Here is a 25,199-nt window from a genome sequence, read left to right on the forward strand (position 1 = left end):
CGCCTTTCTTGTCCCCTTCTCCCAGCCTGTCTGTCCTCTTATTTTTCGGCTGTATCAGCTGAAAGATGAATTTGCTGGGTGCTTGCTCCATTGGTATTCACCTAAAGCTGTTTCCATGTTGATTGCAGAGGTGAGCCCCCATCCCCTCTCCTGGCGACTGGACAGATCGTTCCTAAAGGCTCATGATTAATTCCTGCCCATAAACTTTCTGAAGAGGTCGTGCACCGACGGCAGGCAGTCCAGCAGGAGCCGGGATTAGCTCACAAAGCAAATTTCAGCTCTTCAGTCCCTGTTCTTCAGTGTCTCGTTACCTGCTGCTAGGCTCTCCCTTGTTCTGATCCCACTGTCTGCCCTGTCTGAATGTCGTCCTCTGTGACAGACAGAATGGCTTTGAAATGCTGCCCCTCTGCTCGCCACCAAAGTAACTGCTGCAGAAAATCAGGATGCTGCCAAAATGTCACCGAGGGTGCACCCTGGACATACCCCGCACACCCCATACATGCAAATCAACTGGGGTATGCAGGGCCGGTGGCAAGGGTATTAAAGAAACCTAAGCACTCTTCCCCAGCTCTGGCACATTTTCCCTCTCTCTTCTCACCCACTGCCAAATCTTGTATCCCCCTCCCTTTACCCCCTGGCCACAGTGCCCAGCATGTCTTCTCTCTGTCCCTCTTCAGTTGCTGCCCAGCACAGAATCACTCCAGTCCATTTGCAAGGTGGGGAGGCTCACAGAGGGAGAAAGCAGGGAAACTCGGGAAGGGAGCTTGGGGGGATGAGATGAGGAGGGCAGCTCAGAGAGTGAGGGAGAGAGCAGCCAGCCCGGTGACTCAGTACCAGGGCACAGTGGAAGGTCAGGCCCTCCACTCCTCAGGTGGGCTGAGGATGCTGCAGAGGAATGGAAGCAGCGGGGTTGGGTCATGGGCACTGCTTGAGGGCGATGCTTGGTGGCCAGATTTGGGACCCAGAGTTGCAGGGTTCTGGAAGGTGCATGGCCCACGACCCAGGATCTTCACGGCAATGACCTCAGCAGGGATGCTGGAGGACGAGGGGAGGTACATAGAAAGGGGGAAAGAATCCCTGAGTAGCTGCGATTGAAGGTAACAGATCCAGTCCTGGTTCTGACTGAACCGGAAGTACAAAGAAGCTTCTGGTGCAAAACAAAAGGGGGTGAGGGGAGTGAGTGAGAGAGAGAGCTGGAGGATCAGAAAGGGGAAGGGACGGGGTATAGGTGAGATTATGAGAGGATAATGGAAAGGAATATGAGAGTGAAGAGTGGGACAGAGAGAGAAGGAGAGAAACGCAATTAAATTATCTAAATAAAATATGGAAACGACCGAAGAATACCTCAAGTAATAATCACAGAGGGAGAAGAAGCATAAAAGCTCAAGACCTGGAAAGGTTTGGAAGTAGATCTTTTATTGTTCATGTTACAGGTCTGAACCTGCAGGGTAAGGAGACAGGAACTGGCCTGGGGGGAGACAGCGTTTTTTGTTGTTTTTTTTAGCTCTTGGGCTCCTGTGAGTATCAAGTTTTGAAAGAATGGGAAGTTGGAGAGAGACGGGGGGTGGGGAGAGAGCGAGCATTACATACGGGGCAGGTGATGGATTTGCGATCAGTGTCTGATGGTAAAATGTCATAAACGTTTCATGCCGACTTCAAGTAGCTGCAGGTTTGATTTAACTGCCAGTCATGGCTTCCTTCAGCTGGAAATTACATTCCTTCCAACAATGAATTATGTAGGTGCAGGTGCCACCTGGTGGCTCCTTGGCTTCATTGCAGGCTTCCACCAGCGCAGAAAAGTCCGGGATGGAGATGCCCTTTAGTTAATGCTGCCCTTGCTCTTTCCTGCCCACATCTGACGAAGAGACCGTTGCAGTCCTCATGACTTATCAAAAGTGTTTTCTGTTAACAGAAAGCTGTATGCGAGACATTTCTACTGTATTCTATGGCTCTGACTTAATTTGGGAGCCAGTGACCAACACAGACTGTAGAATATTATGGCATAATTTTGACCTCTACTTGGCAAAACTCAAAGGCATGCAGAGAGCTGTGCATGAAAGTAAATATTCACAGGCCAGAGTCAAATATTCCCCCTGGCCTGGCCCAGATTATCCTTTTGGTATCATGAGAAAAAGTTCTCGGAACTGAGTATCTCCAACTATTCAGCCATTTTTGGAATAGCAACAATAGTCCCTGCTAGTGACAGGAAGGAGTAGAGGATGGGAGCCTGGTACCCAGCACCTTACATAAGAGAATCTTTCCACAAAAAAGGTACTCACCATCAGCAAGTCTTGTGATTCAGATATGCCTGGCCCTACAATGCATGGAAAGCTTCCCCAGGACAGATTCACCATTTTCTGAGGGATATTATATTTGACCTTTACAAGCAAGACTCATAGTGATCTTTCTCTGGCACAGTGCTGTGCCAATCCCTGGCATGTTTTATATATATATATATATATATATATATATATATATATATATATATATATATATATAGATCTGATATCTCAGATCAAATGTCGGTTTATAAAAATAAATAAATAAATATGTGACAATCCCTGCTCTGTCACTGTATAGCGCTGTGTAAACAGATGACAAGGGAAGTCTTGCCTCACCAATTTGCTACATTTTTTTTTTTTTTGAGGGTGTAAATAAAAATGTGGATAAAGGTGAGCCAGTTGATTTAGTGCATCTGGATTTTCAGAAGGCATTTGACAAATTCCCTCACAAGATACTACTTAGGAAATTAAAAATTCATGGGGTAGGGGGCAGTGTCCTATTGTGGATTGTGAACTGGTTAAAAGACCGAAAACAGAGAGTAAGGCTAAATGATACATTTTCCCAATGGAGAATGGTGAATAGTGGAGGGCCCCAGAGATCTGTTCTTGGACCTCTGTTTTTTTAACATATGTCTAAACAACTAGGCAATGGGAACAACGAACAAGTGGGCCAATGCAATATCGGCACACGTTAAAGGGGCGCTCATGATTGAGCACCTGTTCCCTTAATGCTCGCTGATCCACATCTCCAGGGCGCCCAATGCTACGTGCAAATGGACTGCCATGGTAAAAAGTAGGTGCTAGGGGAAACTGCACAACCCTAGTGCCTCCTTGGCAGCGGGCGCCCAGGAGAGGTGGCTGTCAGCCACTTAGGAAAATGGATGCTCATTTTTAGAGTGTCTGTTTTCCTAAACTGTGCACAGCCACGGATTAGGAAAATGGACGCTCGTTAATTGAGTGTCTGTTTTCCTAACTTGATCGCCAGCACATTTTTTTTTTGGGACATTTCTAGCTTTTTTCCCCTCCAACTTAATATCACCACGATATTAAATTGGAAAGTACAGAAAAGCAGTATTTTCTGCTTTTCTGTACACTTTTTGGGCTCCTCAAGATTTAACGCCAGCTCCAGAGCTGGCGTTAATTTTTGAGGGTAAAAATGTGTGCCAGAGGTACACTTTTTTTTTTTTTTTTTTTGCATGGAGGGGGAGTCAAAAATAGCCTCATCAACATGCATTTGCAAGTGATGAGCGCTATTACCTATGCATGCGATAGGATGCACGTTTTGGACACGCTAACCCCCGTTTTGCATCAGGGGATACGGATGCGCATCCAAAATGCACGTCCAATTGTGGATTAACCATGTGCTGCAGCCAGCAGCAGGTCTAGCATCGGCTCAAAGTTGATCAAATTTGCCAATGACACAAAATTATTCAAAGTTGTTAAATGACAAGAGGATTGTGAGAAACTGCAAGAGGAACTTGCAAAACTGGGAGATTGGGCATGCAAATGACAAATACAATTTAATGTGGACAAGATGCACTTAAGAGAAGAGTAACCTGAATTATAGCTACACAGTGCTAGGTTCTACATTAGGAGTCACCATTCAGGAAAAGAATCTAGGTGATAACACTGATAATTTGTTAAAATCTTCTGCGTAGTATGTGGTGGTGGCAGCCAAGAAGCAAATAGAATGCTAGGAATTATTAGGAAAGGAATGGAGAATAAAAAAGGACAATATGATAACGACTCTGTATCGCATGATGCGACCTCATCTTGAGTATTGTGTGCAGTTCTGGTTATCACATCTCAAAAAATATATAGCAGAATTAGAAAAGGTACAGAGAAAGGTGACCAAAATGATAACAGGGATGGAACAATTACCCTATTAAAGAGAATAGGACTCTTCAGCTTGGAGAAGAGATGGCTGAGGGGAGATATGATAGAGCTCTATAAAATAATGTGTAGTGGAATGAGTAAATGTTAATTGGTTGTTTACTCTTTCAAAGTGTACAAAGACCAGGGGACACACAATGAATTACTAGGTGATACATTTAAAACTAATAAGAGAACATATTTTTTTTTTTACTGAATGCATAATTAAGCTCTGGAATTTGTTGCCAGAGGATGTGGTGAAAGCTATTAGTATAGCTGTGTTTAAAAAAAGGTTTGGACAAGTTCCTGGAGTAAAAGCCCATTAACCAGATATCCACTGTTTATTCTTGGGATAAACAGTTTGGATTCTATCAAACCCTTGGGATCCTGTGAGGCACTTGTGACCTGACTTGACCACTGTTAGAAACAGGATGCTGGGCTTGATGGACCTTTGGTCTGACCCAGTGTGGCAATTCTTATGTCCTTATATATCAGTTCATTGGAATAGGGGCTCCCCACCCCCTTTTTTTTTTTTTTGTTTATTATAGTTAAAAAGTAAACAATTTTAGAGTTTTATGAAGGTTCATCACATGTATATTATAGGATTTTACCTCCCAGCTGGCCTACTCTCTCCACTTGCTTATTCTGACCTTAGCCCCCAGCTTCATTGCTTGGAAACAGCTGTGCTACAGTGCCAGCGGGTCGAGGAGGAGGAGGAGAGTAGATGCTCATGGGCTGAGAGAAGCCATTTGCACAGAAAAGATGCCAAGCAGTGGGAGAGGTTTAAGGAATGCAAGGAGACAGTTCAGAGAATACTGGGGGGAGGGGAGGGTGTTTTCCCAACATTTATCAGATAAATACAGATTTATTTTATTTTTCACTGGGCGGGAGGGGGGGGGGGGAGGAAGGGTCTTATCAGTGTTTATTGGTGAAACAGAAGCTCTAATTATAATCTGAAAGGTCCAGACTCTGGCCAGTACCAGCCAGCAGCACTAAATTCATTTACTGCGCTGGGGTTGAGCCAGGAGCTGACAGTAATAAATACCCCAACAACCCATAAATGATGGCTTCTTAATGGGAGCGAGCACTATTTTCATGTGATCACCTTAACTTGCATTCTTCAGGGGAACATGTCCTCTGTCACCCCACTCCCAGCACTCTGGGCTTGTCATTTACAAGAAGCCCGCCAGCCTCACCCTGCTCTTCCTTTCTCTCTTTCCTCCCCTCAGAGATTGCTTCACTGCTTGCACTCTAAGTGCTGTCACTTCCAAGCCTTTGGTAATTCTTTAAGATGCGGTTTTTCCTGGCAGGTGATAACTGTGCCTTGATCCCAGCTCACACTGATGTCAGACGTGTTTTGATTAAAGCCCTGGCCACCTTTTCTGGGATTTTTTTTTTGAGTGTGTGTGTGTGTGCGCCTTTTCCTGTCCATATCAGAAACAAACTGAAATGGCAACACTTCCAGCATCGAAATCTGCCCCATATCCCTTCATCACTCATTCCCTGAAAAGGGAAAACACACTGTCTTCTGTCTTTGCTAGTCCTCTTACCCCCACTATCATTCCAGATGTCCTAAAGGGTTTTTTCCAGTTTGTCTGTATGGGAAACATGCTTACCTCATCTGGCCTGCAGTGTGGTCAGGGTGGGACAGAGATAATTCCTTACTCAGTCATTCTTAGCCGATTATATTATTCATAAAAGTGGATTCTAGTTTCCTAATACCCCAATATTTCTGTGAACAGTAGCTTTGGAATAGCGCGGCCCTGCTCCTCCTCCTGGGGCGGCACTTTTGGGCATTCTCATGTGAGAAGGTCTGAAAAAAAATGGCTTACAATGCATGCGGCTGGGAGAGAGAATTTCAGAGATGCCTCAGAATCCAGGGAGAGGAAATGGATGAACAGATGGTGCCAGGAGAAGTGAAATCCCTACCAAAAAGCAAAGGCGAGCCTGGTATTAGGCATCAAGTGAAACCCTTCTCCGCAGCCTGCCATGAGAAACACCTGCAGTGAGCATCGATTACCTGATTAAGAGGGGGATTGATTGGCTCTGGGCTCATTAGCATACAATTAGAGTTGACCTGTGACCCTCCCCATACCAGTGCGCCATGACCTAGATGGATTAAAGAGCGCACTGCGTCTGGAAGAGATGGGAAATCAGTAAACATGAGAGAAGCAAAACCAGCTGCTGCTTGTAAAGAAACTTAAATCAATATTCCCCTTCATCATTAACCCACAGAGGGCAGGCGCATCCTCCTCCAAACTATTTTTAGTGACACCGTGGTGTGCAGGAGCGCGCTGCAGAAGAGCTTGGGAAATGCTGCAGGCGATGCTCTGAGCTCCCCTCTCCGAGAGCATCCCCTGAAACCTCCACGACAGTCAGCGCTAACTGGCACAGTGTTCAGCAGTCCCAGGAGAAGGGGCAGAGAGTAAGGGGCCGAGGCAATAAAGCGCCCTCAGCCCAGCGAATGGGTCTGCCCATGTTATGGATGCGCTAGACTAGCACCCAATGCATTCAGATTAGTGGATCCAAAACACGCGCCCAAACTAATGTATAGCCGATAGCCTACATTGAATTTACATGTGATGGGTGCTATTAGTTATTAACCCCGGATTCAGGAAATCGAAGGGTGCCCAACACACACTTTCTTAATGCAGCAAATTTAACTCTAGCCCCGGAGGTGAGAAAAAGTAAATTCACATGCCAAGGGCTCATGAAAAATAATAAAATATGGTCCTCTGTGTGTCCTTACTTAGTATCGTTATGACACTTAAATTTACTGTTTGTGGTGAAAAATAAATGTATACTAGCAACTGTACCCGTTCTACGCCCGGGCGGCGAGCCTTTTTATTGGCACATATGCTCTTGTATGGAAGCGTTATCTGAAAAGGAAAAACTAAACTGTTTTCTCCCAGGGCAAGGGACGTAGAGGCACATTTGCTAAAGCCAGGGCTATCGGCGTTAGCTTTGCGTTCCTCTTTACTCCTGGGGGAAATCTGCAGAAAAAAATTTAAAATTCTGCACACAAAAACTGAAAATTCTGCAAACTTTATATTGGTCAAAATAACACAATTTACATGACAGTCTTTAAATAATTACAGTTTAAATTATTACAGAAAAAAGTTATTACTTAAACTTGCAGAATTTTAAATATTTTGAGCAGAATTTCCCTAGAAATTCACTGTAAGAGTGTCCCTTCCACATATACACTCCCTCCTACAGGCTCCCTCACTCTCTCGCACACACACACACATCCCCTCATATAGGCTCCCTCTCTGAAACCCACACTCAAGCATCCCCCGCACTCCCCCTCTTATCAACCAAGCTGTCTCTCGCACTCCCCCACACCCCCTCTCCTCTCTCAGACACACATTCTCTCTCACCGGCATCCCCCTCCCCTCATATAGGCTCCCTCTCTCTGAAACCCACACTCAAGCATCCCCCTACCCACCCTCTCTTACCTCCCATGCTCTCTGTCATACCTCCCCACCCCCCTCTTACCAACCATGCTCTCTGTCACCCCCCCTCTCTCACACACACATTCTCTCTCACCGGCATCCACCCCCCATGCTTTCTCTCACACCCTCTTGCTCTCTCTCACCCTCCCCTCCCCGACACACATTCTCTCTCACCTGCATGCCGCGGGATCTGCGTTGTTCACGGCGAAGATGAAGGTCCAGAGCGCCATTCGCGGCACACGGGGGCCTTCCCTTTTCACCACGAACGGTGTGCCGGGCCTTCATCTTCGCTGTGAATGGAGCGTATGCCGTGGGATGTGCTCCGTTCGCGGCATGCCAGGATCTCCTGTTATTTTCAGCCTGTCCCGCGATAGCCGCTGCAGAATTCCCCCAGGAATACCTCTTGTACCTGGTGTTGCGGCGTTTTTGAGCCTCCAAGGCGTCCAGGTTGCTGGCTGCGCCCCAAGTCCGATATATTATAGCGCCATCTATCGGCGGGCTGGAGAACATGCGCGAGCACTGACTGACACTACCAAGCCCGATATATTATGGATTGGCTTGATTTATAAAAGCAATTCTTCTGGATACACAATTTAGATCCCCATAGCAAGGGGCACTTAGCTATGGGCGTCTTCAGCAACTTCAGCAAAATCAGCCAGAAGTGGAATAAAAATGGACGCTCATATTGAGCACCTGTTGCAATTGTGGGCGCCCGATGCATTTGAGCACTAGGGATGCACAATTCTCCCCTTGCATCCTTTTTTGCTCAGCCCCTCATTTAAATACTGCATCATTTACATTGATTAGGGTTTTAGACCGCCTAACACAGAATGGTCTAGGCGGTTAACAATGAAATATGCATGAAATAATTGACAATAAAAAGAAAACAAAATTACATTAAAAATCATAAAATAGCAAATTAAACTACTGTTTCAAATCATAAAACTCAAAAATAGGCAGATTTAAACAAATGGGTCTTGAGAAGACATTTCTGTATTTCGAGTGGGAGGAGATTCTAGAACATAGGTCCAGCAATGGAGAAGGAGCATTCGTGTGTAATATAGAGGTGTGCTGCTTTTGGGGAGGGGACTTCGAGAAGGAGGTGTTGTGATGAGCGTAGAGAACGAGTGGGTTGGTAAATTTGAGTAAGGAGTTGGCCCATGGACAAGAGAAGTCATTCAGAAGTTTATATATTATCATTCCCAGGGGATGTGGCTATGCCTGTTTTCAGTGTGTCTCTTACCTCATCGGCGCCCCCTCTATGTGCACTGAGCAGAGCTCCCTTTTCCCCATAGTATTTACCTCTTCAGGATCATAGTGTGGGAGAATTTGTGTGAAGAGAGAAAAATCCTACATTGTTGCCAGGGGTGTGTGTGAAGGAAGCATGTGCTACTACTGCCTGCACTGTACCTATTGTGTAGTGGTGTGGGCAGTGTGCAAGTGTGCATCTAAAAAGATTACATTGCTGCTTCCTATTCTGTACTAGTTCTGTGGGGGCAGAATGCAAGGAAAGCTTGAACTGTTGCTGCCTGTGCTCTCTGTTCTGAGGTGTGGCAGTGTGTATGTGTAATAGAAATGAAATGTTGCTGCCTGTGCTCTGTTCTGTGATGTGGCTATGTGTGTAATGGAAACGAACTGTTGTTGCCTGTGCTCGTCCTGTTCTGTGGTGAGGCAGTGTCTGTGTGAATAAAGGAAACCTGAACTGTTGCTGCTTGTGCTCTCTGTTTTGTGGTGGGGCAGTGTGTGTGTGTGTGTAATGGAAACGAACTGTTGCTGCCTGTGCTCTTCCTGTTCTGTGGTGGAGCAGTGTGTATGTGCATATGTGTAATAAACAAACTGTTGCTGTCAATGCTCTCTGTTCCGTGGTGGGGCAGTCTGTGTGTGTGTAATGGAATTTTACTGCTGCTGCCTGTGCTCTTCCTGTTCTGTGGTGGGGAAGTGTGTGTATAAAGGGAACCCGAACTGTTGCTGCCTGTGCTCTTCCTGTTCTGTGGTGGGGCAGTGCATGTGTGTGCGCGTAATGGAAACTTGAACTGTAGCTGCCTGTGCTATTTCTATTCTGTGGTGGGGCAGTGTGTGTGCGTAATAAACGAACTGTTGCTGTCTGAGCTCTCTGTTCTGTGGTGGGGCAGTGTGTGTGTGTAATGGAAACGAACTGTTGCTGCCTGTGCTCTTCTTGTTCTGTGGTGAGGCAGCGTGTGCAATAAACGAACTGTTGCTGCCTGTGCTCTCTGTTCTGTGACGGGGCAGTGTGTGTGTGTAATGTAAACAAACTGTTCCTGCTTGTGCTCTCTGTTTTGAGATGGGACAATGTGTGTGTGTGTGTGTTTAATGGAAACTTGAACTGTTGCTGCCTGTGCTGTTCCTGTTCCGTGGTGGAGCAGTGTGTATGTGCATGTGTGTAATAAACAAACTGTTGCTGTCAGCGCCCTCTGTTCCATGGTGGGGCAGTCCATGTGTGTGTGTAATGGAAATGAACTGTTGCTGCCTGTGCTCTTCCTGTTCTGTGGTGGGGAAGTGTGTATGTGGAATGGAAACTTGAACTGTTGCTGCCTGTGCTATTTGTATTCTGTGGTGGGGCAGTGTGTGTGCGTGTGTGCATGTGTGTGTGTGTGTAATAAACGAACTGTTGCTGTCTGTGCTCTTTTCTGTGTGGGGCAGTGTGTGTGTGTGTGTGTGTGTAATGGAAACAAACTGTTGCTGCCTGTGCTCTTCTTGTTCTGTGGTGGGGCAGCATGTGTAATAACGAACTGTTGCTGCCTATACTCTCTTTTCTATGGTGGGGCAGAGTGTGTGTGTATTTGTGTGTAAACTTGAACTGTTGCTGCCTGTGCTCTCCTGTGGTGGAGCAGTGTGTGTGTATGTAATGGAATCTTGAACTGTTGCTGCCTGTGCTAGTTCTATTCTGTGGTGGCGCAGTGTGTGTGTGTAATGGAATCTTGAACTGTTGCTGCCTGTGCTCTTCCTGTTCTGTGGTGGGGCAGTGTGTGTGTGTGTATGTGCAATAAAGGAATTGTTGTCTGTGCTCTCTGTTCTGTGGTGTGCTATGTGCATTGGAGTATTGCTCTGCTGCCGCCTGTGCGGTTCCTATTCTATGGTGGGACAGTTCCTGGGTTGCAGTAGGGCAGCACATGAGTGAGTGAAGTCCACACTGCTGCTGCTGTGGTGGCACGGTGTGTGGGGGAGGTAGGTATAAAACTGCAGTGAGGCTCAGGTTGTCCAGCTGCTTCTGATTCTGTTCCATTAGTGAGTCATCACATTAGAAACAAATGGAACTGCATGTTTGTCCCTGGTAACTTGGATGCTTCTTTCTACTCTCTAACTAAAGGTTCTGTGTACTAATGGGCGTTATTATGAAACCCTGTTTCATGTGTGTTTTAAACATACACAGCAGTGATCGCCAGGGGTCATCTTCAATAAGCCTTGTAAGTCAGCAGATATGCGCATAAGCCAGTACATCTAAAGGTTCATCAGTATTTTATGAGCCACAGTTTATAAAATAGGGTGTTATCTCTGCCTTAAAAGTATGCCTGCATCTGTATATGAGTATATTTTATACATGTAATAATTGTAACATGTATAATAACTCCAAGTTATATACCCAGGCAGGTATTTTATAATGAATGCACGTACCCCACTTCTGAAAATATTTACTTTTGCATGTATTTTTAATCATCAGTTCATCCAGACCTCCACCACTTCACCGTGACTCCACTTAACCCTGACCTCCCACTCATAAACTGCAGACAAAAGGCCAGTGCAATTTCACTTCCCTGACTTACGGGCTGATACAGTAAAATGCGCAGGAGAGCCGGCGCTCCGAGGCGAGTGCCCGCTCTGCCGACGTGCGTCCAGTCCACTCTCCTGGGCGTGCGAGTTTCTATTCAAATGAGGGCCCGCGGTAATAAGGAGGCACTAGGGACACTAGTGCATCCCTAGCGCCTCCTTATTGACAGAAGCGGCGGCTGTCAGCGGCTTTGTCAGCCGACGCTTAATTTTACCGGTGTCGGTTGTCGAACCCGCTGACAGCCACGGGTTTGAAAACAGACGCCGGCAAAATTGAGCATCCATCTTCCAACCCGTGAGCCGCGGGCTGATTTGGTGTTTTTTTTTTACGATTTTTTATTTTTTTTATAATTTTGGGGCCTCCGACTTAATATCACTATGATATTAAGTCGGAGGGTGTACAGAAAAGCAGTTTTTTCTGCTTTTCTGTACACTTGCCCGGTGCTGGCAGGCGTTAATTTCTGAAAGTAGAATGTGGGGCTTGGCTGCACATTTTACTTTCTGTATCGCACGGGAATAACTAATAGGGCCATCAATATGCATTTGCAAGTTGCAGGCGCTGTTAGTTTCGGGGGGGTTGGCCGCGCGTTTTCCACGCGCTACTACCCCTTACTGTATAAGGGGTAAAAATAACGCATCAAAAACGCTTGGCCAAACGGGGGCTAACGGTGCGCTCGGTCGAGCGCACCATACTGCATCGGCCCGACAGTTAGCAGGTGTAAAAGCACTCAGACAAGCTCAGTAATGAATGCGTGACTACCACTTACAAAATAGCAACCTGTGCATGAACTTCCAAATCTCGCCCTGCAATGTCCTTAAACCACGCAAGACTGCAGGCTCTTGGAAAATCCTACTTATGCATGTACATGCTACTTCCATGCGTAACTCCCAGTTTTACCAATGCAAGGGTTTTGAAAATGTATCCTTTAACGTGTTAGAGTTATCCCTCATTTACGTGTGCATTGGCTTATCATAATCAGAAATATTATTTGATCTGAACGCTGTAGATATGCTGTGCATTGTTAACCCCTGCACATGTTAAGGTAGCCTACCTAATGCCCTCCATGGACTGGGAATTACTTGCCTTGTTCCTGTCACTTTGTCTGTCTTGGTCAGAATGGCAGCTTTGCTGCCTCCTCCTTTGAGCTCCACAGGCTTGCAGTAGAAGCAGTGTAAGTCAGGTCTGGGGAGGCGAGGACATTGATCCCTTTGGGGAGGGGGAGGGGGAGGGAGTGAGAGTGGTAGGAGAGGCCTTGTGGGGTGGGAGGAAGCCACCAAAGCATTAGGTCCTTTGCAGGACATACTACCTAGGCTTATATCTCAGACCCAGGTAAGGAGCGTACTGCCATGCAGTCAACACTGTTTACCCTTTCTGCATCATTGGGCATTAAAGAGCAGTTTCTCCAGGATGTTAGAATCAAGTAATACATGCTATCTGCCCATTTTAACGCACGTCGTACATATACCTTTTGTTGTATGGGTAACTGTCAATTAAATTGGTGATTTCTGGGGAGATCTGCAGCAGCTTGTGATTGAGACTATTCTGCTCCCCAGCAAGTCTGGCCTGAAGTAAAAGCCTGGTCTGCTGTTATAAACATATCTAATCCCTCATCAATAGCTTCTAATAAAAGCCATGTATTTTCTATGGTAAAGGGGGATCTCCTACAGGTCGAGGTGTGTTAGAGACAGTCATTAGGAAACACTCTCTTTTAATTATTATTTTCATTTTTATAAATTGTTCCCTCCAAGGAGGTTATAGAATGATGTACAAGCAAAAACGATATGGATATGAGCAAATGGCCCTTAGTTCAGTGCTACCAGCTTTAGTTTGGAGTAGGTGGGGTTCAAACTCAAATCCAGAATCCCTATAGAAGACAGTTTCTATTACGAGAGAAAATATGTTTGCTGCGGATTCACCAAAAGATGTAATAATGCATTTTCCTGGGTTGCTTTTCTTACATACTGTATTCCCCAGAGAACAGCAACTCTACTTACTGCATCAAATTAAAGAAAGCACCTGAGGGGGAAGTTAAGTACCAGGGCTGGGATTGGAACCCAGGTTTCTGTGCAATGGGCTGTAGCCAGCACTGGCAGCTAGTGTACAACAAGGGATCTTGGCTCCTGTCTCACTCACAGAGGATCTGCTGCAATTAATTTCTGCCCCAGATTTATGAGGGGAAGGTTGAGTCTCGCTGGCTTTGTTGTCAAAACCTCAGCTGTTTAGCCAGCACCTTCAGTCGGGGCGGGGGAGGGGGGCTCAGTGCCGGGGAAGGTGTTTGATTCCTAATGAATTGATGGATCTTTGACTCCTTTTAATAACAGAGCTAAATTGCTTTTTTCCCCCAGTGGACTTGGAGTGCGTGTGCCTGTTTCTAATACATTGTTATTCAGATTTGAGGTTTTACAAGCATGAGAGCGCTCAGCAGTCCTATACCTCCTCCTCAGAGAGAGTCCTTTTATTCAAATGCTATCAAACCAGTAACTGGAAGAAGTTAATGTCTAAAAGACAGGCTGGGGAGTACAAGGTGAGACCAACAAACTGCAGAGTATAGGATGGAGGTAGACAGGTTGAGGATTACCAGGTGGGGAAGACAGATTAAGGAGTATGAGGTGAGGGTAGCCAGATTTGGGAATATGGGGTGGGAACAGACAGGCCTGGAAGTATGAGGTTGTGATACACGGGGTAAATGGGAAGACAGAATGGAAAGTACAGGGTTGGGGCAGACAAAGGTTGTGTTACATGGGGTTGGAGTACACAGGCTAGTGGGGAAAAGGCTGGAGTATTTAGGGTAGGATGATCAGGTTGAGGTGTACAGTGGGGGATAGAAATCTGAACATTCGTGCAAATGTAATGCAAGAGAGCAAAACTGAAGGCAAAATATTAATAACTCTCTATAGCCGTATAAGAGGAAGATTGCTGGGTTAAGTTTCAAAGAAAAACCCAAGGCATGTGTAATAAAATAAAAAGATCGCCATAGATAAACACAATAATAGAATCATAGCGGGTTTATCCCCGCAAAAGGAATTGAACAGCCTTGCAACCCCTGGCGTGCAAGAAATTCAATAAAGGGGTCCTGCACTGTTCTGAAAGAGGACTCGTGATTGTGGCATACAGCATTTAAGGATGCAAACTGATGGAGAGTATGTAAGCTGTCCAGCATTTGCTGGAAAGGTGGTGTATCGATTTGTTTCCAACACTGGACAATTACACGACGAGTAGCGATATAAACCTGCATACATAAACGCTGCTGATGTTTATTTAAACCCAGAGTTGGTAAATTCAATAAAGCACACCAGGCCTCCAAAGGTATATTTATTCCTAACAAGCTTGACAGCCAAACTATAACTTGCGTCCAAAAAGGAACTATCTTATTACATTGCCACCATACATGGAAAAAAGTACCCAGAGGTCCACATTGCCTCCAACATTCAGAAGACTGAGTTGGATACAACCAATGTAGCTTGTCTGGGGTAATTTACGAATGGTACAATAACTTATAGCAATTCTCCTTTAACTGAGCTGATAAAGAACACTTATTAGATCCAGCAAAAACAAGATCCCAGTCCTCTTGACTAAGGGGTATCCCTAAATCCAGATCCCATTTCCTGATACGTGAAAAGGATTCTGTTACAGATCCATTCAGGAGCATATATATTTTGGAAACTATACCCTTGATCCTGTTTGCTTGGTTATAGAAATTTTCAAACAGGGATTTGCCCTCTCTCAAAGTATTTGACCTTCGTTGGAATTCAATAAAGTTTTTGACCTGAATGTATGCCAGGAAATCCATTGGACCAAGATGAAAAGTCTGCACTAGGGCTTCAAATGTGAGTAAACTGCCTTGCCCTAAAAAATGGCCAATGGTAGTGATCCCCAACACTGCTCAAGATTTAAAGAGTTTAGCCTGGAAGCCAGAGGAGAAGTGCTGGGGAAAGAAAGATTGGTAAGGTAGAAAATAAGTACAATAGGCGGGGCAAAACATTCAGTTTCACAATAGCAATACGACTGAGCCAAGAAAAACTACCCCCTGCCACTTCTACAAGTCTTTATCAATGGTTTTTAGTAGAGGTTCATAATTAATACCAAACAACTTGGAAATCTGAGGTCCTATATGCACTCCCACATATTTGAGGGAAACCTTAGCCCATCTAAAAGGGAACTGTTGCTTTATATCACATACTACGGAATCCAGTAGATTAATATTCTAAAGCTCCGATTTATCAAGATTAACCTTAAATCTGGAGACCCTGCTAAACCGTTCTAACTCATCTGCAACTCCCCTGAAACCCCCCCACAACAGACCACCAATCCGCCCAACCCATATGGCGAATCTCATCACAAGAGGAACCTGCTGATGAACCAAGATGTACGCCCATACCCCCCCACCCAGTTGAACAACAAACAATGGCTTAAACTAACCATCACCGTAAACATAGTGTAAAGTGTCTAACATTAGTGAAATGATTAGTACCAATGCATCCTGCACATGATATATTAGGTACAAAGCAACCTTAAACATCTAGAGAAGTAAATATAATGAGCATTTTCATATATGTATTGTTCTCAACCCTGAACAGAAAGCAAAGAGTGCGATTCTCACAATGGCACCATAGCCTCCTTTCTCCTTGATCTGCTTGGCACCATCTTGGGAAGGACTCCATCGTCATTATATTATGTCCCCCAGCAGAAACAGTAAAAGTAATGGGCAGGCTCGCTTGTTTGAAGATCGGTCTCTTTCTCAGGCAGAGCCTAATCCTGCAAGAAGTCCCCTTGTAAGTGAATTGAAGAGAAAAAGGGAAAGCCCAATGGTACCATATGCCCACCTTGCACAAGGCCTCAGTGACGTCCCGCAGATCGGAGCACTTGCGAAGCATGTTTGGCGCTAGGTCATTATAGATTGCTATGGTATGGCTGTCCCAGCACCAGTCTCATTTTTTTCCGAGCTGCTTCAAAAATACTCGATTTCTAGGAGAAGCTGTGAAGACACAGTATATCATCTCTGGGCCTGTTATCTCATTGAGGGCCCAGATCTCTATGAGCTCGCTCTATTTTAATATTAATCTCAGGACCTGCAGTAAACCACAGGGCTGGAATGGCTGTATGAATGTAGGCAACAAATTACAGCCGCTGTAGCTTTACAATCAGCGTATTTTTCCAATTCAGGAAGCCTTCGTATCCAGATATTACAGAGTCTTGAATGATTCTCCAAATCTATTTTATGTTAGTAGAGAAAAAATGTGAAGCAAAGATTTGTGCTGAGTGCTTAAATTGTTATCGCCACTCTGTGATGCTCAATACGGGTGTCCAGTTCATCCACTCTGTGCCCCAATGCTGCAAGATCATTGTGGACCTCAGTAATCGATGCTAGTAAATCAGATTTGAGCTGCTGCATATCGGCATGAAGCTCGAGAAACCACTCCTGTAACTCTGACGTCAACAGTAAGTCAACCGACTGACCCAGACTGTGAGGCCACAGAAGCAGCCTCCAAATCTCTTCCTTCAGGATCCCCCATTGATTTTGTGGTCTGCTCTGCATCGTCGCTAGGCAAGTTGGAGGCATGTTTACTGAAGGAAAATGCTTCAAATTGGTAGTTTTCTTTCTTTCTTGTAGACATCTCGGTTAGTAGGAGTTGTTAGAGAAACGATGGTACTTGATAATGCAAGCTATAAATGGTCTGAGGTGATGGATTTAAGAGCTAGAGGAAGGGAGCTATCAAATTAAGTGTCCATCTTGAATCGCAGCATTAGAGTGCCCCCAGAGAAGGTTTTTAACACTCGAAATTTAACTCCTGTTCAGAGCTAGTGTAAAGTTACTCGGGCTGTTAATCTATAGGGCTGAAGTCAGAGTTCATAGACAGGGATCACTTGAATATATATGTATTAAACATAATCAGGCCAATGCAAAACCATGCACTAGGTCTAGCACATGGCTTAACATGCACGTTTAAGATATGCGTCCCTAGCCCCCGATGCAATACAGGGATTAACGCTTCCAAAATGCACGTTCAATCGAGTGCATAGCTAACAGCACTCATCACATGCAAATTCTATGTAGATGAGGCTATTAGGTATTACGCTGCAATCCCAAAAATTGCATGCGACCAAGGTGCCATTTTAACAAGGCAAATTTAACACCTGCCCTGAGGCTGGCATTAAGGTATGCCACACATCAAGGGCTCACTTAAAAAAACAACAAAATCCTGCTTTCTGTGATTCCTCCTACTAGTTTCATCGCGATACCAAGTAGGAGGAACCACAGAAACAGAATCATGTAAAAAAAGGTTTGTGAAAAATTATTTCTAGGGCCAAATATACACGCACAATATACATGGTCTAGGCCATGTATATTGTGGTTGTATATTGTACTTGTAGTGGGAGAAAATGGATTTTCGTATTGAGCGTTAGTTTCCTAACCCGCACTGACAGCCATCTTTCCTGGTCGCCCGATGCAGAGGAGGTGCTAGGGACGCACAATTTCCCCATGTGACTCCTTTTTACTGTGGCAGCTCATTTTAATATTAAATTACATGCCTGGAGATGTGGCTGGGCGCGCGGTAGGAGAGTAGGCACTCAATCATGAGCGCCAATATTATATTGGCCTGAATGTGTGCACAAATCAAGTTTTCTGTGCCTAAAGCATGTTTTATGTGTAGAGAAAATGCTCGCTGCACAAATTTTATGTACACAAACTGCATTTTGTGTACATAATTTGTGTCTACAAAATGTTTTCTATGCCAAAAATCAGTTTTATGCATGCTAAACATGTTCTCTGTGCACATTTTTGGGTTACACTTTTTAAAAAAATTTTCAATACATTAGCATATCGGGACTTCCGGTTTTTTTTGGGTGTGCCGGGAGAAACCATGTGCTGAATTTCACACAGTTTAAATGCACAGTTTATTCCATCTTAAAAAGCTGGGCATCACAAATCCTAGGGGTGATGCAGAAAGACGAGGATACAAAGCCTTTCATTTCCCTGTGAAATCCAGTTGCACATTTGTTAAATGCAACAAAAGTGTGCAAACTGAGAATGGAATTGTGTTGTTTAACTCTAGTGTGGAGCACGATTCCCACACAATGGGAGGCAGATAGGTTAACTTACACACAACCAATAAATTAGTGAGGTGATGTAAAGCACATGCCAACCACAACTGCCACAGGGAAATTGTGGGATTCTTCCAGAATTTCTCTGGAATTCCTTTGTTTTAAGGCAGCTTGTCATCTATTTTTGAGAACATATGGAAAGGTTTCCCTGTAGTACCAGTGCCTCTGCCTAACCTGATTGTTTAACCAGGGATCTTAGGATTTAAATTTGTAGTCCTCTAACTACCACTAAGCTAGCAAAGAACATGACTAACTGTGGCTGGCACCCATTTCACTTCCCCATCACTGCAAACTAGGTATTACTGCTTATCTGTAATTGCTCTCTGACAGGAGTAGAACAAGGATCCACAGAGCACTAAACCAGGGAAAAAAGTTAATGGGAGGGGGGGAGAAATGCTTGTTACAACCTGCTCCCAAAATACAGACAGGAGTCATTACTCTAAAGTACAATCCTTGGTTTTTGCTCACACCACCGTTTTATTTTTTTTTTAGCCAGAAAAAGACCAATGCAAAGTAAGGGGGATAGTGCCTGTGCCTAGTGTTTCAGTTCTAAACCCATGAAGGTCTCTTCCCAGGAGCTGCTGGTTTGCAGGAAGGCTGGAAGAGACCTTCAGTCATTGACAAGATGTCCCTGTAAGGAGGGCAGAAGCACAATGGTCCTACATTGATGTGAATGGCAATGGAATATTGCAGCTGCTCTTTGGAAAGGTTCTCAGTTATTATCATGAAGGGAGCAGAGCTCTTGAAAGCTCTTCACAGATGTACTGAGTTACTCCAATAAAAAAGGTCTCACCTACAACTTATTTGTTGACCCTTATTTCTACCTATTAAGTGGACCGACACTGCAACTATAATACTTTGCTCCCTGAAATAAGTCATTAGGATATCCTAGTGTTTAAATCTATCATGGATCTGAGCAAGTTTGGAGCTATTGTAATAAACTCTTAGAGGAGACATTGTAGAGTGGGCAGCAGGGACAGAAAATCTCATAACATAGTGATGAGGGCAGATAAAGACCAAATGGTACATTCAGTCTGCCCAGCAAGAAAGTTGCTCATAGTAGTAATCTCTCTTCCCTGTAGGTTACCCCTACGCCTTCTATTAAGGGTAGTAACAGAAAAGTTTTCCCAAGGATTCTCTCTGCCTCCTCCTAGAGCTTATATATCTTTAACAAACAATACAAAGAAGAACTTTTTGGTGCTTATACAAGAAACAAAAATGCTGCTTGTACAATACTCACATAGGTACAGCTGACATGAAGGAGTGTCCCTTGCTTTACTTGTAAATGTGCATTTAATGATGGCATTTGGTAGGAAAGCTTCCAGTCAACTCTGCTACAGGAATTCATGGACTGGGCTCTCAGACCAAAATGACCAGCAACAGTCTGGCAACTGGTCCAGGTTTCGCATGAGGCATCTGGATCTAGTTCTGCTATGTGAAAGAACTTCCTGTTGTAGATGACTGAGCCTGCTCTGCCAGCCTCACCTTTGTTCTTTTAGGCAGACAGAAGACTTGACCTATGAACACTTCTAGCTGAGTCTGGGACTGAGGAAACCTTTAACACAGAAAAAGACCAGATAAACACTGATTACCATTTAGAAGTGACAGTTTGGAGACCAAAATCCCAAGAGTTTTACTTTCATTTGCCTCTCTGGTAGCCCCATGTGATGACTTAAAAGAGGGCAGAAAGCAGCGTTGTTGTTGGTGAAAGACTGTTCCTTTTTTATATTCAGGCCGATACAGTACAATGCGCTCCGACGGAGCGCACTGTTAGCCGGCATTTGGACGCGCTAGCTTTACCCCTTATTCAGTAAGGGGTAATAGCGCGTCCAAAATGCACATCCAACCACCCCCCGCTGAACCTAATAGGGCCCGCAACATGCAAATGCATGTTGAGGGCCCTATTAGGTATTCCCGCGCGATTCAGAAAGCAAAATGTGCAGCCAGGCCGCACATTTTGCTATCAGAAATTAGCCCCTACCCAAAGGTAGGGGCTAATTTCTTCCGGCACCGGGAAAGTGCACAGAAAAGCAGTAAAAACTGCTTTTCTGTGCACCCTCCGACTTAATATCATGGCGATATTAAGTCGGAGGTCCCGAAAGTTTAAAAAAGTAAAAAATTAAAAAATTAAAAAAATGTAAAATGGGCCCGTGGCTGGCGGGTCAAAAACCGGATGCTCAATTTTGGCGGCGTCTGGTTTCCGAACCTGTGGCTATTAGCGGGCTTGAGAACCGACGCCGGCAAAATTGAGCGTCGGCTGTCAAACCTGTTGACAGCCACCGCTTCCGTCAAAAAAGAGGCGCTAGGGACGCGCTAGTGTCCCTAGCGCCTCTTTTTACTGTTAGGCCTAATTTTAATAAATTAAAATACTGAATCGCGCTCGCCCGCTCTCCCGTGTTTTCACTGTATCGGCCCGATTGTTTGTTAAAGATGTAGAGGTTCTAGAAGGAGGCAGAGACAAACCTTGGGAGAACTTTTCCAGCCCTGAGATTGCTTTAACGGTTATGCATCAAGGAGAAAATATAGTATAAGGATATTGAAATAAGACAAATGAAGCTTGAGAGAATGCACAGCCTCTGGGGAAGGATAAGGAACAAGTGCTCTTACTTGGAAAAAATCAGCATTTATCTGCTTTTGCAGCCCAAGGATTTAAGAGCCCGCTGTGGGGAGCTGTCTCCTGCTGTCAGTCCCGAAACCCCACTATGGAGAGCTGTCTCTTGCTCTTTTAATTCTGGCAGTGATCTCCTGCTCCCTCTCTCAGGGGCCGATGCAATATTATTCACGGAAAGCAGGCGCTGACTTTTCAGCGCCTTTCTTAATGCATGCATGGCACCCGCAAAGGGGGAGCCATGCAATATGCAAATTAGGGGTTTGCGAGAGCAAAGAGGCGCGACCCTAGTGCCTCCTTGCTAACGTGACCCTGCGGTTACCGGCGGTCTGTTATGAAAACCGATACCGAGCATTTCAGCGTCGGTCTTCAAAGTGGCTGGCAGAGATTTTTTTTTTTACTTTTAAAAAAGTATAGAAAAGCAGTTTTTTCTGCTTTTCTGTACTTTTTTTTTCAGTGCGCTCAGCTATTAACGTCTGTTCCAGGCAGGCGTTAATAGCTGAACGATAAATGTGCATCTGAGATGCACATTTATTTCTTTGCATTTGGAGTGAATGAGTAATAGCCTCATTCACATGCATTTGCATGTGATGAGCGCTAACTCATTCACTCCGCGTCGGACGCGCGTTAAATAGGTACTAATCCCCTTATTGCATTAGGGGGTGGATTAGCGCCTATTTAACCCGCATCCGACAGCGGCTTAAACAGCGTGCTCGGCTGACTGCACTGTATTGCTTCGGCCCCCTCAGTCCTGGAACTGTTTCCTGTTCAAGTTTCGAAACTCTGCTATGGGGAGCTGTCTCTTGCTAACAGTTCTGGGACCTCTGCAGTGGGGAGCTGTCTCCTGTTATCAGTTTTGGGACTCTACTATGGGAATCTGTCCCAGGCTATCCTTTGTTAAATTGGTTTGAATGGAGAGACCATGCATTTCCTAAAGGCTCAGAATAAATCATATCACTCTTGTTGTTGAGCGTCCCTTTCAAATGCTCTCTCTAATGAGCCGTTTTCAGCTATTCACAGAATCAACACAACTGTTCAGTAAGAGACCAGTTAGTAAGAAGATAAAAACGATCCTTTAACACAGAGAGCAGCTTAGTGCGTGAAGGCAGGAATAACGAGATAATTAATGTAGTCATTAAATAGAAGGCGCCCGTGTGTGGAAGAGATGGCAGTGAGCACCCACGGGGGTGCTGGGCTTCCATCGCTTACTCCACATTATAAAATGTTTACTATGACACTAAAGGCCCAGGTCCCGCGCTATAGAGGGTGGCGTGCCACACACCATGTTTTGTTAATGGAGGTGTGCGCTTTGGGCTTCAAAAAGGTTGGGAAACCCCGCCCTATCTGATGGGGCAGAAAGGATTCTCCCCTTTCACTTTCCAGGGCCAAAGTTTGGCATTTTTATTTAGTTATTTATTTATTTATTTATTTAACAGCTTTTAATATACCGGTGTTCGTGCGAGCACATCGCGCCGGTTTACAATAAACTTGTGAAAGGAGGAAAGTTACAAAAAACAGGGAGCGAAATAAGGGGGGGGGGGAGAGGGAGAGAGTTAAGGAGGAAGGGATAGCAGCTGAGAAAGTACAGGAACGAAACGGTATTTACAAGGTTATAAAAGGATAACTTATTTACAGCATTTAACACAGGTTTTTACATTTTAGCTTAATTACAGTGAAGTACGGTGGGATACGGGGGTGACTGGGGTATCATTTTAGGAGAGGGTGGCCAGAAGGGGGCACTGGGAGGTGAAATGTGTGGCAGCCTGTGGAAGGGAGAGGGAGGGAAGGAACTTGATTTGTCTTACTCAGCTATAGTTTGATAAAGCGAGGCGCAGGGAGATAAAGTGACCTGCTGTCCGAGGCAGAGCTAGGACTCTGGGCTCCCATCCTCGTGCTGTCACCCTTACCCTCAGACCGCTCCCCTTTACAGGATGCTGCTGCAGAACCGGGGCCCTGCACGGAAGGGGGACCAGAGACATTAAAAGATACCACTTCCTCCTCAAACTGTTCTTCAGTCCCAACAGTGCTGGCAGTACACAACTTGCTTTTCAAAATTCACAGCTGCTGGAAAGCCCATGAATTATTTATCTGGTCTCTGATCAATCCTTCAGCGTGCTGTCGCTTAGAAATCAAAGTTAGAACAAGTCGGGCTCTCTCCTTCATGTGGGGAGAGAAAAATGCTTTCAAACTGCAGCACAGAAAGGATGTCAGGCCCTGTCTGCCTGTGAGCGCTGTGGTGCTGTCGGGCGCTTCTTTTGGTTCCTCTAATATTGTGTCTTAGAGCTACCAAAATCCTCAAAAGCACAGACCTTCTTCAGCTTCTTCCGAGATTCTGCATATTAATATGTAACGTTGCAACTTCTTTCTCAGATGCCAAAGTCACCTTGCACATCAATCTCTTTTAGAAGGGCCGCCGTGCAGTGCTGTGAATTAGAGTGTCTCCATGTCACACTCTAGTTATTATCTGGCACCTGTTCTCCAAGCTGCGCCTACAGCCTGACATGGGATGAGCAAGGAAGATTTCTTACTCAGACCAAGGCAAAACCTTAGCAAACCCATCCAATCTCTTCCTGCAGGTTGAGTAGTGCAGCTGCTTACTAGCATCCTGCACCATCCAGCTCTAAGTAAATCAGCCTCTAGGAAAGCAAACGTTGCTTACCTGTAACAGGCGTTCTCTGAGGACAGCAGGATGACAATCTACACATAGCCAACCACCTCCCCTGGGAATTGTATTCTGAGAGCTAGGAGCTAAAACTGAAGGGGTGCTGCGCGTGCTCAGAGAGAGCAATCTAAAACTTTATACACCTTCTGGAAAAACCTACAACATAGGCTGTTGTCGATGATGTCACTTAATTCTGGGGATCGTCTTCCTGCTTGTCCTCTGAGAATAAAGGATTCTCAGAGGATGAATCTTATCAAATGTCTTCATTCACACGAGATCATAGGTGAGCAGCTTGGAAACATTTGTGGAACTATCTCCATGGGATTTGTGGCCATGCCTTTTACTTTGCTCAGTCAATAACCATTTCTGAAAGGAAGAAAGTATATCATCATTTTTATTCTCTTCAGTTTGCAATTAATGGAGACATAGAGCGGTAATGGATGGCTGGACCCGTTCTGTGTGGGAAACTTGCATGACTGCTGCCTATGCTGAACCTATTTTGTGGTGGAGCAGCGGGCATGAGGGAAACTTGTACTGCAACTGTACAGTGAACAAACGAAGGACTTTGGTTGCCAGTACTGCCAATCTGGCATCTTTCACTGGCCTTAAAACTCTGCTTGATGAAAGAAACGTGAAAGTTGTCGAGTGTAAAGAAACGCAGTGTTGCTGGCTTCTCTGCTAGGGCACCCACTGCGCAGCACTGCCTGCCCCTGCCAGCTTAATCCTTACAAACCAATTTATCAGCACACATACATCGTTGGCCTCCTATGGCATCTCATCATCAGACAAGAATAAATGGATGCTCCTTTAATATGCGCAGGAGCCCTGGTCACCAGGAAGGGAGTGCTGAGTCATACCTTCCTAAGTCCATGCAGCTGCCCGCCTTTCCATCAATCCCTCATTATCGATCACAGATTGATTCCATTTTCAGTAGCCAATGGCCTCTTGCATTTTTCTAATTTTCGGCATCAGGTTTAATTAAACTGAGGTGTGCCTGACCCTGTCAAACCATATTCCTGTTTGTCTGGTGACTGCCTGAATGAGAATGGCACCATACATTATGGATTCATTTTCATCTATCAATGCCGCTGACTCCAGCTAGAATGAGGCCAGAGCCATCAACGTTTGGAAGTGAAGTGATGAGCAGGGCAAGGGCAGCTGGAAGTGGCGAGCAGGCAACGGGATAATGTGGAATAACAAAATGCTTCACAGTTAAGGATTCTGTTCTGAGCTCCTGCAGAGTGCTGTGGAGTCTGGGACAGTTGCTTTTGTGTTTTATAACACACACAACTCAGGTGAAAGGCTGTGGGAATAATTATTTTCAGAACCTAGCCGGCAAATACCAGAGCTAACAATCATCATAATCAGAATGAACATTTCATTAAAAAACTAGAAGTCCTAGCAGAAACCAGAAGCTCAAGTAGCTGGG

This window comes from Rhinatrema bivittatum, chromosome 8 (assembly GCF_901001135.1).
Source record: "Rhinatrema bivittatum chromosome 8, aRhiBiv1.1, whole genome shotgun sequence".
Lineage (NCBI taxonomy): Eukaryota > Metazoa > Chordata > Amphibia > Gymnophiona > Rhinatrematidae > Rhinatrema > Rhinatrema bivittatum.